Consider the following 14,641-nt stretch of genomic DNA (forward strand, 5'->3'; position numbering starts at 1 on the left):
TTTGCATTTACTGATGACTGAAATAATTCAGATTCTATTTCTATAGTTATTAACATTTGTATATATTCATTTTTGAACTATCGGAATCATTTCCTTATGCTTTTAATTTTTCTATGTTACCAGGGATCAAATCCAGGGCCTTGTGTTTGTGCAAGAAGTATTCTACCAGAAGCCAATCTGTTTTTCCAATTTTCTAATCATTAGTTCTATAATTATTGATTTTTAGATTTGTTTCACGCATTGTATATATAAGGGTTACCAGTACATTTTCAGAGATACTACTTGCAATTTCCTTTCATGTCACTATTCCAGTCCAGTAATAACATTGTGATGACTGGACCTATTGAGCAAGAACCAAGTCTGGACCATTCTAGACTTACTGCTAAGACAATATTGTGACAAAAGATGGAAAATAAATCAGACAAAAATCCAGAAACCTTCTCCCTAAGTGAAATTTCAAATTATTAAGTGATAAGAGACATATCAAGATATCTCTTCTAAAGTAATGCATAACTTGCTATCTCTGACTGCTTAAAATGACAAAGAATATGCACAAAGTCCAATGAGCATTTTAGGTTTGGAGGCCACTTTCTCCTTATGTGAGTCTACTACTCTGATCTATTTGCCAAGTGATCCAAAGAGCGTCTACTTTTGAGAGGAATTCAACAGTGGAGGTCAGCAGGAGGCTATGCACCTCCATTTGAGTCATGTTATTTAGCCTCGGTGGTGATTTGAGAGGCAATGGTATGTAAGATGGGCTGAAGCCTTTGGCAGGCCTCTATAGGTGAATGACAAGGTGGGCCCTTAGAATTTTGTAGCAAAGTCCTGTTCTTCCTAGCAAATAGTCACTCTTGAGAAACATCTCTTAACATGACTCTGGGCTTTACTACAGGTAAATACTTCACCATGGGCCACCAAGTTACCAAGTAACCTGAACATCCCATCATCAAATGGATGTGGTATACACATGTTTGGGCCTAAGGGAAAAATAGAGGAACAAGTAAGTTACCTGAAATGGTTCTAATTTCCAGCATTCACACTTGTGTAAAATTGCCTTCTCCCTTCCACCCTGCCTGTATATCTCCAAGGACAATTTGTATAATGAATTGATAGCAAAAGAGAAGATTCAGGCCAGTATTTCAAAAACGTTTTGCCTAATATACAGGCGTACCTGGAGGTGGAAGGTAATATCATCTACCCCATCAGACATTCCTGATGGAAGCTAGATATGATACCTTTGTTTTCTTTCTATTTACTTTTCATGTAATATAAAATATATTGATTTTACATCATAGATATTTTTAAGTATTGTTAAATTTTATGAGTTATTTTGGTTATGGGGTATCAAAGAGAAACATAAACATCACCTAATGGCTTAACTGCAGTTCATGGGAAAGTGTGAGTTATCCTTTGTAGGAGGTATAGTTGCATGGTATATATATTATGACTTTGTTATTATTTTTATTAGGAGATCAACTATGATTTAAAGAAAGTTGTATGGATTCCAAGTTGAGAAATGGAATGCATCAGAAAAATATTTTTGATCCTTCTGCTTGACTGGACCTCTGGAAACCCAGATACCTGGTTTAATATTATTTTAGTGTGTCTACAAGGGTGATTCTGGAAGATAATATCATTTGAATTGGTAAAGTGTGTGATGAATATGACTTCCTCCAATATGCATAGGCATGGTGATATTCATTTAGGGATTGAATAGAATAAAAGGCAGAAGAATGTTAAACACATTCTCATCCTGAGCAATTGAGCTAGAACATTGACGTTCTTCTGCCCTCTGTGCTCCTGGTTCTGAGACTTTCAGGCTTGGTCTGGAATCTGTACTGCTGGATCTTCATTTCTCAGATTTTTTACTTCCTGAGTTGCTGACTTGAAAATTGCATAAAATTGGACTTATGAACTTCCACTATCATGTGAGGCAATATCTTATGATAAATCATACACTCTCCCTCACTCTTCCTTCCTCTCTCTGTAAAGATGAAAAGTTACATAGATACATATAGATATAGAAATGAAGAAATAAATAAATAAAAATAAAGAATGAACAGAAGGAAGGAAGGAAGGAGAAAGAAAGAAAGAAAGAAAAGACAGAGAAGAAAGAAAGGAAGGGAAGAAGGAAAGAAGGAAGGAAGGAGGGAAGGAAGGAAGGAAGGAAGGAAGGAAGAAGGAAGAAAGGAATGGAGGGAAAGAGAAGAAAGAAAGAAAGAGAAAGAAAGAAAGAAAGAAAGAAAGAAAGAAAGAAAGAAAGAAAGAAAAGAAAGGAAAGAAAGAGAATAAAGGAAGGAAGAAGGAAGGAAGGAAGGAAGGAAGAGAGGAAAGAAAGGACCTGTTTTTCTGGAGAATACTGACTAATACAGTTATACAATTATTCATTATCATTTAGTGAATTTCTTTTCTCCCTGAATATTACATTACTATGAAGTAAGTGTTGACTATTACCCTCAAATAAGTGTCATACAGAACAAACATTTGCAGAATTAGGAAATGTCATATTGTAGCAACTAGAACATATTATGTACAAATTTTGAGAATGATTCATTCAGCTATTCATCCATTGACAACACTTTTGTGATTGATAGAGATCCCCCTCATAACTTTATTAAAGAGCCATGGAAATTTGACTGGCTATCATTGCTATCAATCTTCTCAAAGGAAAAGCTCATAAAATAATTCACAAGCTGGTGTGGTGGCACATGCCCTCTAATCCCATCTCAGGAGGCCAAGGCAGTAGGATCACAGGTTTGAAGTCAGCACCTCAGCAACTTAGACCCTAAGCAACTTAGCCAGAACTTGTTTCAAAATAAAACATAAAAAGGGCTGGAGATATAACTCAGTTAAGTGCCCCTGAGTTCAATCCCTAGTACTAAAACAAACAAACAAACCCTTCACAATTCTTCATCCTTGAAACAGATGTCCATCTGATCGCTCATCCACCAGCCCAAAACAGGGAGAAAAGTACACATCTGAGGGCAGAACCTGAGAATAATTGCACAATGCTGACTTAGAGAATATAGGCTGGTGGAAACTACATTTGGATATGTCCTTAATATTATAAAAATTTTCTTCACTGCCTATTTAAAGTGATTCTATAAGTGTATTCCCACATAATAGCAATAAGGTTGCAGAATTGGACAGTGTGTTGATGAAGTCAATCATTCTTTTTGCATAGTTCTTCACATAATTATGATGCAAAATATAGTTTGAGACTCACAGTTTTAAAATATCCCCAACCCATCCCCAAAAGCTTATACCAGATCGGTTTGGACATTTACCTACTACACACATGTGTTAAAATCCTGATATAAATAGAAATACTTCGGATTAGGCAGAGGGAAGTGAAGGGAGGGGAGGGGATTTGGGGTAGAAAGGGTAGTAGAATGAATCAGACATTAAATACCTTATGTGCATGGCGTGATCTTACATCATGTATAAACAGAAAAATGAGAAGTTATACTCCATTTATGTATGATGTGTCAGAATGCATTCTACTGTCATACATAACTAATTAGAACAAATTAAAAAATTCTGATATAACTAGTCCACAACCTAGAATTATAAAAAATTACAAGTTTGATTAATGTCTGCTTGTTTTTACATATGTCTTAAATGTGTTTTTCTTTCATTCCAGCATAATTTTTTCAATACTCTCTTAAACAGCATTGTAAGGTGATGAGAAAATTATGTACACAGAATGTACATACAGAGAAGTATAAATTCTTCTAAATATCCAAGATACAAAAAGAATAGACTGTTATAATAAAGCTTTTATTCTTATGTTATCAGCATATCTATGAGATGATTTTAATCCAATATCAACAGTGTTCCAGAAAACTGTGTGAACTTTGCTTAAGGATATCATACTTTGTATCTAAATAGCCATTAAATAATATACATGTATTTGCATAATTTATTTTAAGGCGAAAATTAAAATACAGAAAATCTTGTCAAGAATAAGATCAAGGCAAAATGTATATTTTACTTCATTCAAGCCACTTATTGAAATGACAAAACTGGTGTATGGAAAGGAATAAATCTAAAATGGAAGTGAAAATGGTATCTCAGCAAAGGATTAGTGATTTTGGTGAATTTCTGAAAAGCCTAAAGAAGTGGGATTACATTGAAGGACAAATCAGAGAAGTGCTATCTGTAGACCTCACTTATACAAGAGAAGTCTGTAGAGGAAACAACATTCCGAGAGGACCCCAATTGCTTATTCCATACTTTTCAAAACTAAAGGAAAACTTGACATGCTACATTCCCTGTCCATGGGTACATAGTTTAGTATTCACCCTCCCATCCAAGGAAATAACAATTATAGTAATAGACCTTTTTAGTAGCAGAAGAAATCATTGGTTGTATCATCAATTTTGTTTTTGTGTTATGACAGTGAATGAACAAGGAAAAATGAGAAAGGGGGCAGCTGGAAGAAGAGGGACTCTTTGGTGACAAATTTGCAGGAGCAAGAGTGTTCACCTGGGAGGGAAATGTGTCCAGAAAGCTTTAAGGAACTTATTTTGGCTATCAAAAAGTTTTCATTAGGAGAATTATGAAGGAAGAAATAAATCAAGGTTTCACTGATAAGATCCTAAAAAGTGCCACCACCAACAAATATAGGGTGAGGAGTAAGTGTATGTGTGCATATATATATATATATATAAATATATATATATATATATATATAATCTAGAAATACTTATGAACAAATACACTTCTGCAAATCTAGATACATACACCTATGTGCACATATCTTGAAGCAGTGATGATGTATTGAAAGGATATGACTTAATTTGGGACCTAAATATGAAAAATCATTTGGAAATGATGTTCCAGAGGAAAGAAGGTACTTCCAGGATGAATGAGGTGATAAATCAGAGTTTCACAACCATGCTGGTGAGTAGATTTTAGGATAAGGAATTCAGCGGTCAGAGGAATATGTTTGGAAGTATTGGGAGATAGATGGCAAGGATAGACCTGTAGATGGATCCCTCATTCTATAAAAAATGGTGGAGACAGGGAAATTATAACTTTCAAGGATTTTTTCTTTCCTAGACATATACTGGGCACCATGCCATCTTTCTACTGTTAGTAAAACTTTTGTACTATGCAATTAAAGACTGATGTGTAAAACACTTTTAAATGCTACTGAATTTTTTTAACATTTGACTTTTTTAAAAGAAGACTAAATTGAAAACATCTCTTTCCTACTCTGCCACTTTTTTCCCCCTCTATGCTTCCCATACTTAATTCTTTATTTTTTTATCTTTCTGGATTAGTAAGGCTTTTCAGATTGTCAATAAGAAATAAACCCAGCTGGAACAGGTCTTAGAAGGCAGACAAGACACAGAGAGTCAACTCGCCTCTTCTGTTTACTCAGAGAAGCACAAGAGCTAAGAACTATTTATTATTGTTTATCCCTGCTTTCGCTGTTTTAATTCCCTTCTCATTTTGTCCTCATCATATTCTAATTTTAATTAATTCCCCCCTGTCTTGTGTGAATTGAAGTGCTCAAAGTAAAAGACATTAATCCCAAAATAGTGAGATGAAAGATTAGTTGATGACTGCCAGATTTCCTGGAATTTCCTTTGACTTCATCAAACACAAATCTACTACCCCTCTGTCAAAAATGTGTTATGGATCCCAGAGAACATAGCACTTTTATCGAATAAAGTTTTCTGTTCAAGTCCTTTTGAGAGGAACTACACTATTTTAGTACTCAGTGTACTTAAAATGCAATATCATAAAAATCTGCAAAATTTTTCAGTTGTTTTCTATTTTAATTATTCTACTATGACATGAACATGATTAAAATTCCTTACATGTTTTAGGAACAATATATACAAATGTTTTAAGGAATTATTAAATATGAAAAAATTAATTCATTTCTATTATACAACATTCTAATTACAGAAAAACTTCCAATATTATCAAAATATACCAATTTAACTCCACAATTTTGTGAATATAATAATCAAAAAACAACATACAAATATGAACACAAACAATAATAGATGTTGGCATGGATATGGGGGAAAAGGTACACTTTTACATTGGTGGTGGAGTTGCAAATTGGTGCAGCCACTATGGAAAGCAGTGTGGAGATTCCTCAGAAAACTTGGAATGAACCCAACTTTTGATCCAGTTATCCCACTCCTTGGTTTATACCCAAAGGACTTAAAATCAGCATACTATAGTAACACAGTTACATCAAGGTTTATAGCAGCTCAATTCACAATATCTAGATTGTGGAACCAACCTAGATGCCCTTCAGCAGATGAATGGATAAAGAAACTGTGATACATATATATAATGGAATATTATTCAGTCATAAAGAAGAATCATATTGTGGCATTTGCAGATAAAAGAATGGAATTGGAGAATATCATGCTAAGTGAAATAAGCCAATCCCCAAAACCCAAAGGTCAAATGTTTTCTCTGATAAGTGGATAATGATGTATAATGGGGCAGGGTGGGAGGTGAGAGAAGAATGGAGGAACTTTAGATTATGTAAAGGGAAATGAAAGGGAGGGGGGTATGAAAAATGGTGGAATAAGACAGACATCATTAGCCTATTACATGTATGATTACACTAATGTTATGAATCTATATCATGTACAACCATAGAAACAAAATGAGGTACTCCATTTGTGTACAATGAATCAAAATGCATTCTGCAAAAAATAAAATAATAAAAAAAACCAAATATGACATCTAAACATTTCTTTTCAAAATTTCTGTTAGTGCATCTATGACCTACTTGTTTCTCTGACTGTATATCATGGGGTTCAACACAGGAATGATGACAGTGTAAAACAGAGAGTAGATCATTTCTCTATAATCTGCTTGTGAAGATGCAGGATGCACATACATGAAGAGAAGGGGGCTGTAGTATAAACACATGGATTAAAGATGGGCTCCACAGGTGGAGAAGGCTTTTCTCACACCCTTTTTCATTCTTCTTTTTTAAAACTGTAAAAAGAACAAATGTATAAGAGACAAAAATAGTCCCAATGGTGAACACTTGTATTGAACCAGAGAAAATAAATATTAATAGATAATTAATAGAAGGATTAGTACAGGAAATCTTTAATAATGGTATAACATCACAGAAAACATGATATATTATGTTGGAATTACAGAAGGTTAATCTGAATAAGAAAACTTCATGAATTAAGGCATGAAGAAAGCCACCTACACACGACAAAACCAGTAGCCAGATGCATAGACTATTGGTCATGATCACAGGATACAGTAAAGCATGGCATATGGTCACATAGCGATCATAAGCCATTGAAGAAAACATTCTGTGGTTACACTGATTCCAAAGGGGGAAAAAAACGTATCTTGCATTAAGTGAGAGAGATCATCTTGGTCTTGATTAACAAATTGACCAGCATATTTGGGGTCACTGTTGGTGATAACCATGTATTGAGAATGGCTAAATTCCCAAGGAAAAAGTGCATGGGGATATAAAGGTGAGGGATTTTCCAGATCAGAGACATCAGACCAAGGTTTCCCACAAAGGTCATAATGTATATCATCAAGAACAGTAGGAACAGGGGAGTTCTGGTTGTGGTTGGTCTGTAAGTCCTGTGAGGACCAACTCCGTCAGCAAAACTGCATTGTCCTTTTCCAAGTCATCTTGGATGTCACCTGAAATGAAAAGCACTGAATGTTAAAAAAATAATCACTGTTGCTTTTAATAGGAATATTGGAGAAGAGTTAAGAGAAAATCATGAAGGATCATTTTAAGGATATTCTTTGCTATGTGAAAGAAAGGCACCAGGAGAAATTAAAAATAGTAAATTTTTTTTGAGGCGGTACTGGGGATTGAATTCAGGGGCACTCGACCTCTGAGTCACATTCCCAGCCCTATTTTGTATTTTTACTTAGAAACAGGGTCTCACTGAGTTGTTTAGCATCTAGTTTTTGCTGAGGCTGACTTTGAACTTCCCATCCTCCTGCCGCAGCCTCCAGAGCCACTGGGATTACAGGTGTGTACCACCATGCCAGGCTAAAAATGGTAAAAAAATTAATTTAATTCAATAAATGTACCACAATAACAGATTTAGAGAAAATGAGAGGTCATCTGAGCCTGTGATAAATTTATTGTGACCTATTAAGTGTGATTGGAAATTAAGTGTCATGAGCATGGTTCAGAATGTAGAGAAAGTCTATTTGAATGGCCTGGATTACAAACTGAATTGAATGCCATCTCAAGGGATTTGAACTGTATTCTTCAGTCAATAGGCTTATACTGAACTGCTTTAAGATGGTGAAATGATGTGATAAAATATTTTTAAATTAAATATTTGGTAGTATACAAAATGGTCTAGGGAGGGAACACTGGATTCAGGAATAATAATCAGGAAACTATTAGCATTGACCAGGGGTTTCCAGATTAGATTCACATCCCAATGTTTTAGGGGAATTTTTAGAACAAAAATAGATTATGAGCTGCTACTGAGGAAACCTTCAGTTGTTTGAGACTAAGTTAAGAATCTGTGACTTAAAAATATTACTTTGATGATGCAAATCTAAGGGTATCGCCTAGTCCACATATGATATGATCTATATGGTGGTTAGGAAAATGAAGATAAAGATTAAATAGAATTCAAAATTTACAGTCAGTAGGACTCAGTTATGAATTAGGCATTAAATGGTAGTCAGTGAAGTAGAGTGCGATGAATTGGCGATTGAGTAGGTAAGCATCAAAAATAAAATGGAGAATTCTAGTTGATCATTAAATTCATGGAAGTAGCATGCTCTCAATACCCAAGTAAGATATAATTAGGGGTCTTGGTCTACTATGTGCTAATAGAAGTAATGACTTGGGTGTCTTTGGAGTAGTTGGAGGCACAATTATGGGTTACCTATCCATCAGAGAGTCTATACAAAGGAAAGAACAGAAAGAGGAAAAAATATTGAGGAAGATATATTAAAAAGATTATAATGTTGACAGGTATTATTTATTACATTGCCACATTTGAGTCCATTCATAACATGTGAATTTTTTTGATCAGTAGAAGCTACTAACGCTTATGAAACCAAAAGGGCTAGAAACCCACTCTCCCATAACCCTTGCATTTAGAGTAAGGGGACTTGATCTAGGTTTTCCCAGTGAAACCCACTATACTGTATTTGGAATATGGAAAGAGGGAGACAAATGTACATGGGCAAGAAAAATTTGGTTGCACGGGCAACCAAGGCAGTGATACCTAAACTATAGCAAATCTATCCTGCATCTACAGCAATGACATTGGCCCTGAGAGTTTTGGCTTCTGGGTTCAACAGTAGCAACAGCGAGATCTTATTCAGACAGAGTGGCCACATGATTTTTGTGCCCTCCCTTCTTCTGCTTCTGCCAATTTGCCAAGTTGATTCCTCTAACCTCTCTAGCATTTCTTCCTTTGTGTCAATTTCCATTTAATAAATTCATTTCTTCTTGCAACTCAGAGTCCTGAATTGAACAAAAGAGAAGCAAAAGGGAGACCAGAAGAAAATACAAAACAGGATGATACTAGAAACAAAGTGAAATCAAGACAACTGAGTTTTATGGGAAGAAAGAAAGAAAGAGAGAGGAACGGAGGGAGGGAGGGAGGGAGGGAAGGAAGAAAAGAAAGAAGGAAGGAAGGAAAGGAAACAAACTTACTCAAGAACAAAGTGAATGATGGTGCTAAATACCATAATAAATGATCTAGTAAGATGAGGAATCAACAGGAATATTTGAGTGTGTAAATTAAGAAATGGATGGTAAATTTAGTGAGAGTAGTTTCTTTTATGTGGAACAATTTTCAGAGAATTATTGAAAGTGCATGGAAAAGAGCACATCAGGAGAGAGAGTGGAAGGGTGCACTCAAGTTATATGGAGAAAAGTCAGCATTTCATCCTGAGTGTGGTCACATAAAATAAAATTTTCCTATAGACCATTTTAATCAAAGTTTCAAAAAAGAGAAGAAAGGAAGGAAAGAAGAGAAGAACAGTGATAGTAGAAGTAGACAGAGAATTTGGTGTGAATGAAAGGAAAAAGAAGAGCCAGGTATGGTGGCACACACCTGTAATCCCAGCAATTTGGGAGGCTGAGGCAGGAGGATTGCTAGTTCAAGGGCAGCCTCAGCAATTTAGAGAGGTCCTAAGCAATTTAGAGAGAGCCTGTCTCAAAAGAAAAAATAAAAAAGGACTGGGGATGATAGTGGTTAATGACTCCGGGTAAAACAAACAAACAACAACAACAACAATAACACCAGGATGAGGAGAATAAAAATACCAAAGACAAATGTAGAAAGCTGTAGAAAGTCAAAGAAGTAAAAAGGGGAGTTTCCAAGAAAGACTGAACCTGAGATGAAGGGAAAGGTTCAAAGATTTGTATGTGGATGTTTGTCTTAATCTTGGAATTCATTAAAAGTTGTCAATCAAAGTAATCTTCTTTTCTTTTATTCAAAATAAAATGTTTTATTAAAATGGATCTTGAGTACAAAAGAGATGTTATTTTAAAATTTGCTTTGAAACATTGTTATTCATAAATATACTAATATTCTCAAATTTAAAAGTTGCTTTATCTTTACATATGTGAACAACATGAAAACTATAATTTTAATAACTAAAATCTTATTAGATACAAACAATATGCCCAGAGATTATAGATTTTAGGTACACTCACCAATAACTGCAACAAAAAAGTAACTCTAGGAGATGATGGAATGTTAATATGCTTGGCTATATTCGTCATTTCACTAAATACTTACATATCAAACTACCATGTGGTAAAACTCAAATATATGATAAAAATGTTTTAAGTCTTTGTCTTTGTTATTATAGTGACTGAAATGGACTCTCTCTAAAAATCCTGCTTGTTTAACTTGAGAATACATTTCCCACATGATCCTATTTTTTAGCAGAATAACATGAAACCATCTGAAACTGAAAAAAGACAGTATAAATAACCAGTGCTAATAATTACAGTTCAAATGCAATTTTATTTAGAGTGGGCAGGAGGCAAGAAGCATCAGCAAGCAGAAAGCAGCAACAGTAAGCACCAAGCAGGAGGCAGCAGGCAGAAGGCAGATGGCAGATCGCTGGGCAGACAACTGAGAACACACCTCTAGGTTGCAGATCACAGATCGTAGTATGCGGGACGCATCGCTAAGAAGCACCTCAGATAGACAGCACCTTTAGCATGCACGTCTAGTATGCACCTTTAGTTCACAGGATGCAGGACGCACCTCTAAGAAGAAGAAGCAGAACTCTAAGAAGAAACAGATCTCTGATAAGCATAGAAACCTGTCTTTCACTAAAACTTCCTCTATAAGCAAAGCCTACCTTCCTCTCAAAGCCTTTCTTCCTCTAAAATCAAGCAAGCCTCTTTTCCTCTATAAGCTAGAGAATAAGCAAGCAAGCAAGGAAGCAGCACAGGAATAGAAGTAGTTTATTTCCAGTCCATCTCCGATAAATACCCGCACAATTGCTGCTGCAGGTGGTAACAAATATCCGCTGGATTGTTGCTGTGGGTGGCGACAATCGCCAACTGCCAGTGGAGCACCAGCCGCCTGCTGTTGCCTGGAAGTTCACTGTTACAGTACCTGCACATGTAATCACATGTGGCTGCTTCCATTTTGAGACAAAAGCCAGGCTCCATAGGATCACTGGCCAATCTGACTGAGCCCCATCTCCAGGATCCCTCAGCCCGACTGATCATTCCTTTCCTCTGGGACCCTCACATCAACTGACTGCTACCTGCCACCAGGATCCAACTGACTGCGCCCTATCACCAGGGCCCCAGACTGACTGATTGCAATCGGCCTCCAGGATCCCACAACAACACCAAACACACCCGACCTCTAGGACCACTGCTTGACCAACCACATCCCGCCTCCAAGACCTCCTGCTGACCATAGCCACACACTGAGCTACAACTCCCCATTTGCCAACACATTTCAAAACCACAGTGGCCATCTTTGAAAATACTGGAAGCCTTAGCTCCGATCTTTACATGGGGCAAATCCCATCCTGAGATGCCTACTAGAGGCTTGAAACTCATTGTCAGGTACCTCTCATGTATCAGGCTACTGAACTCTGGGAGGTTTCATTACTATATGACTATTATACTGTAGATTTTCTTTTTTCTCCTTATTGAAGAAATTTAAGTTTTTATTTCTTTACTCTTCTTGCTCTCTTTTCCTTTTGTTTACCTGTTCCCTCAGAGTCTTTTCCTCCCTTTTTTGCATGCTAACATCCAATTTCTTTTAATTACACACTCACCCTTTCTATTATCTAGAACTTCTGTATATTCTTTTCTTATGCCATTAACAGCAACATTCTACATCACTCTGTATCCTCTTTGTCCTCCATTTGAAACTGCAGACGTTATTGCAAATATGTTTGTTTTACCGAAGATAATATTTGAACTCATTCTGTTTATTATGACAATTTTGTTATTGTCCTCATAGAGGCTATTTGGTCTAGGATTGCATAGTGTCTGAATTGGGCACTGCTAATATTCATCTCCCCTTAAAGAAAGGGTTTTGGAAACCTATAGGGCCACTATAAGCCTATAGGAGGAAATCTACAATACCACAGATCTGTACTGCTAGAGGGAAAGATACATGAACAACATGAAAAAACAAGGGAAGAAAATGATCCAATCAAATCTACATTCTATATTAATAGAATCCAATGACAGTGTGGTAGAAGAAATGACAGAAAAGGACTTCAGATTATACATGATTAAGATGATTCACGAAGCAAAGGATAATATAAGAAAGCAAATGCAGGCAATGAATGATAATATCAATAAGCTGAAAGAGCAAGTGCAGGAAGCAAAAGATCATTTCAACAAAGAGATAGAGATTCTCAAAAAAAAAAAAAAAAAAAAACAAATGGAAATCCTTGAAATGAAGGAAACAATAAACCAAATAAAAAACTCAATGGAAAGCATCACCAAAAGACTAGACCACTAGGAAGACAGAACCTCAGACAATGAAGACAAAATATTTAATCTTGAAAATAAAGTTGCCCAAACAGAGAAGATGGTAAGAAATCATGAACAGAATCTCCAAGAACTATGAGACATCATGAAAAGACCCAAATTAAGAATTATTGGGATTGAGGAAGGCACAGAGATACAAACCAAAGGAATGAACAACCTATTCAATGACATAATATCAGAAAATTTCCCAAACCTGAAGAATGAAATGGAAAATCAAATACAAGATGTTTACAGAACACCAAATGCACAAAATCACAACAGATCCACACCAAGGCACATTGTAATGAAAAGGCCTAACATTCAAAATAAAGATAGGATTTTGAAGGCAGCGAGAGAAAACATCAGATTACATATAGGGGGAGACCAATACGGATAGCAACCAACTTCTCAACCCACACTCTAAAAGTTAGAAGAGCCTAGAACAACATATTTCAAGCTCTGAAAGAACGCGGTTGCCAACCAAGAATCCTATACCCAGAAAAACTAACCTTCAGATTTGAAGATGAAATAAAATCCCTCCATGATAAACAAAAGCTAAAGAATTTACAAATAGAAAGACTGCACTACAGAATGTTCTCAACAAAACATTTCATGAGGAGGAAATGAAAAACAAAAATGTAGGTCAGCAAAGGGAGGAACTACCTTAGAGAAAAACCACTCAAAGGAGAAACCAAGCCAACTTAAAAGCCAAAAATAAGACAAATGACTGGGAATACAAATCATATCTCAATAATAACCCTGAATGTTAATGGCCTAAACTCATCAATCAAAAGACATAGACTGGCAGAATGGATTAAAAAGAAAGACCCAACAATATGCTGCCTGCAAGAGACTCATCTCATAGAAAAAGACATCCACAGACTAAAGGTGAAAGGATGGGAAAAAACATCCCATGCACATGGACTCAGTAAAAAAGCAGGGGTTTCCATCCTTATATCAGATAAAGTGGACTTCAAGTTAAAGTTAGTCAGAAGGGTTAAAGAAGGACATTTCATACTGCTTAAGGGAACCATAAATCAGGAAGACATAACAATAGTAAATATTTATGTCCCAAACAATGGTGCATCCCTGTATATCAAACAAATCCTTCTCAATTTCAGGAATCACATAGACCACAACACAATAATTCTGGGTGATTTTAATGCACTGCTGTAAACACTAGATAGATCTTCCAAACAATATCCAACCAAAGAAACCATAGAACTCAATAACACAATGAATAACGTACACTTAATAGACATATATAGAATATTCCATTCATCAACAAGCGGATTCACTTTCTTCTCAGCAGCACATGAAACCTTCTCAAAAATAGACCATATGTTATGCCACAAAGCAGGCCTTAGGAAATACAAAAAAATAGAGATACTGCCTTGTGTTCTATCAGATCATAATGGACTGAGAGTAGAAATCAATGACAAAATAAAAAACAGAAATTACTCCAACACCTGGAGACTAAATAATATGCTACTGAATGAAACATGGATAACAGAAAACATCAGGGAGGAGATTAAAAATTTCTTAGAGGTCAATGAGAATGACGATAACAACATATCAAAATCTCTGGGACACTATGAAAGCAGAACTAAGAGGAAAATTCATTGCATGGAGCACATCCAGAAAAGAATGAAAAGTCAGCAACTA

The 14,641-nt window shown here is 35.8% G+C and overlaps 1 pseudogene; it reads right to left on the reverse strand.

Moving 5' to 3' along the window:
* Positions 1-6,723: 6,723 nt before the first annotated feature.
* On the reverse strand, positions 6,724-10,741 carry LOC124993710 (olfactory receptor 183-like; annotated as a pseudogene).
* Between the last annotated feature and the right edge of the window lie 3,900 nt (positions 10,742-14,641).

This window comes from Sciurus carolinensis, chromosome 9, assembly GCF_902686445.1.
Source record: "Sciurus carolinensis chromosome 9, mSciCar1.2, whole genome shotgun sequence".
In the NCBI taxonomy this organism is placed as follows: Eukaryota; Metazoa; Chordata; class Mammalia; order Rodentia; family Sciuridae; genus Sciurus; species Sciurus carolinensis.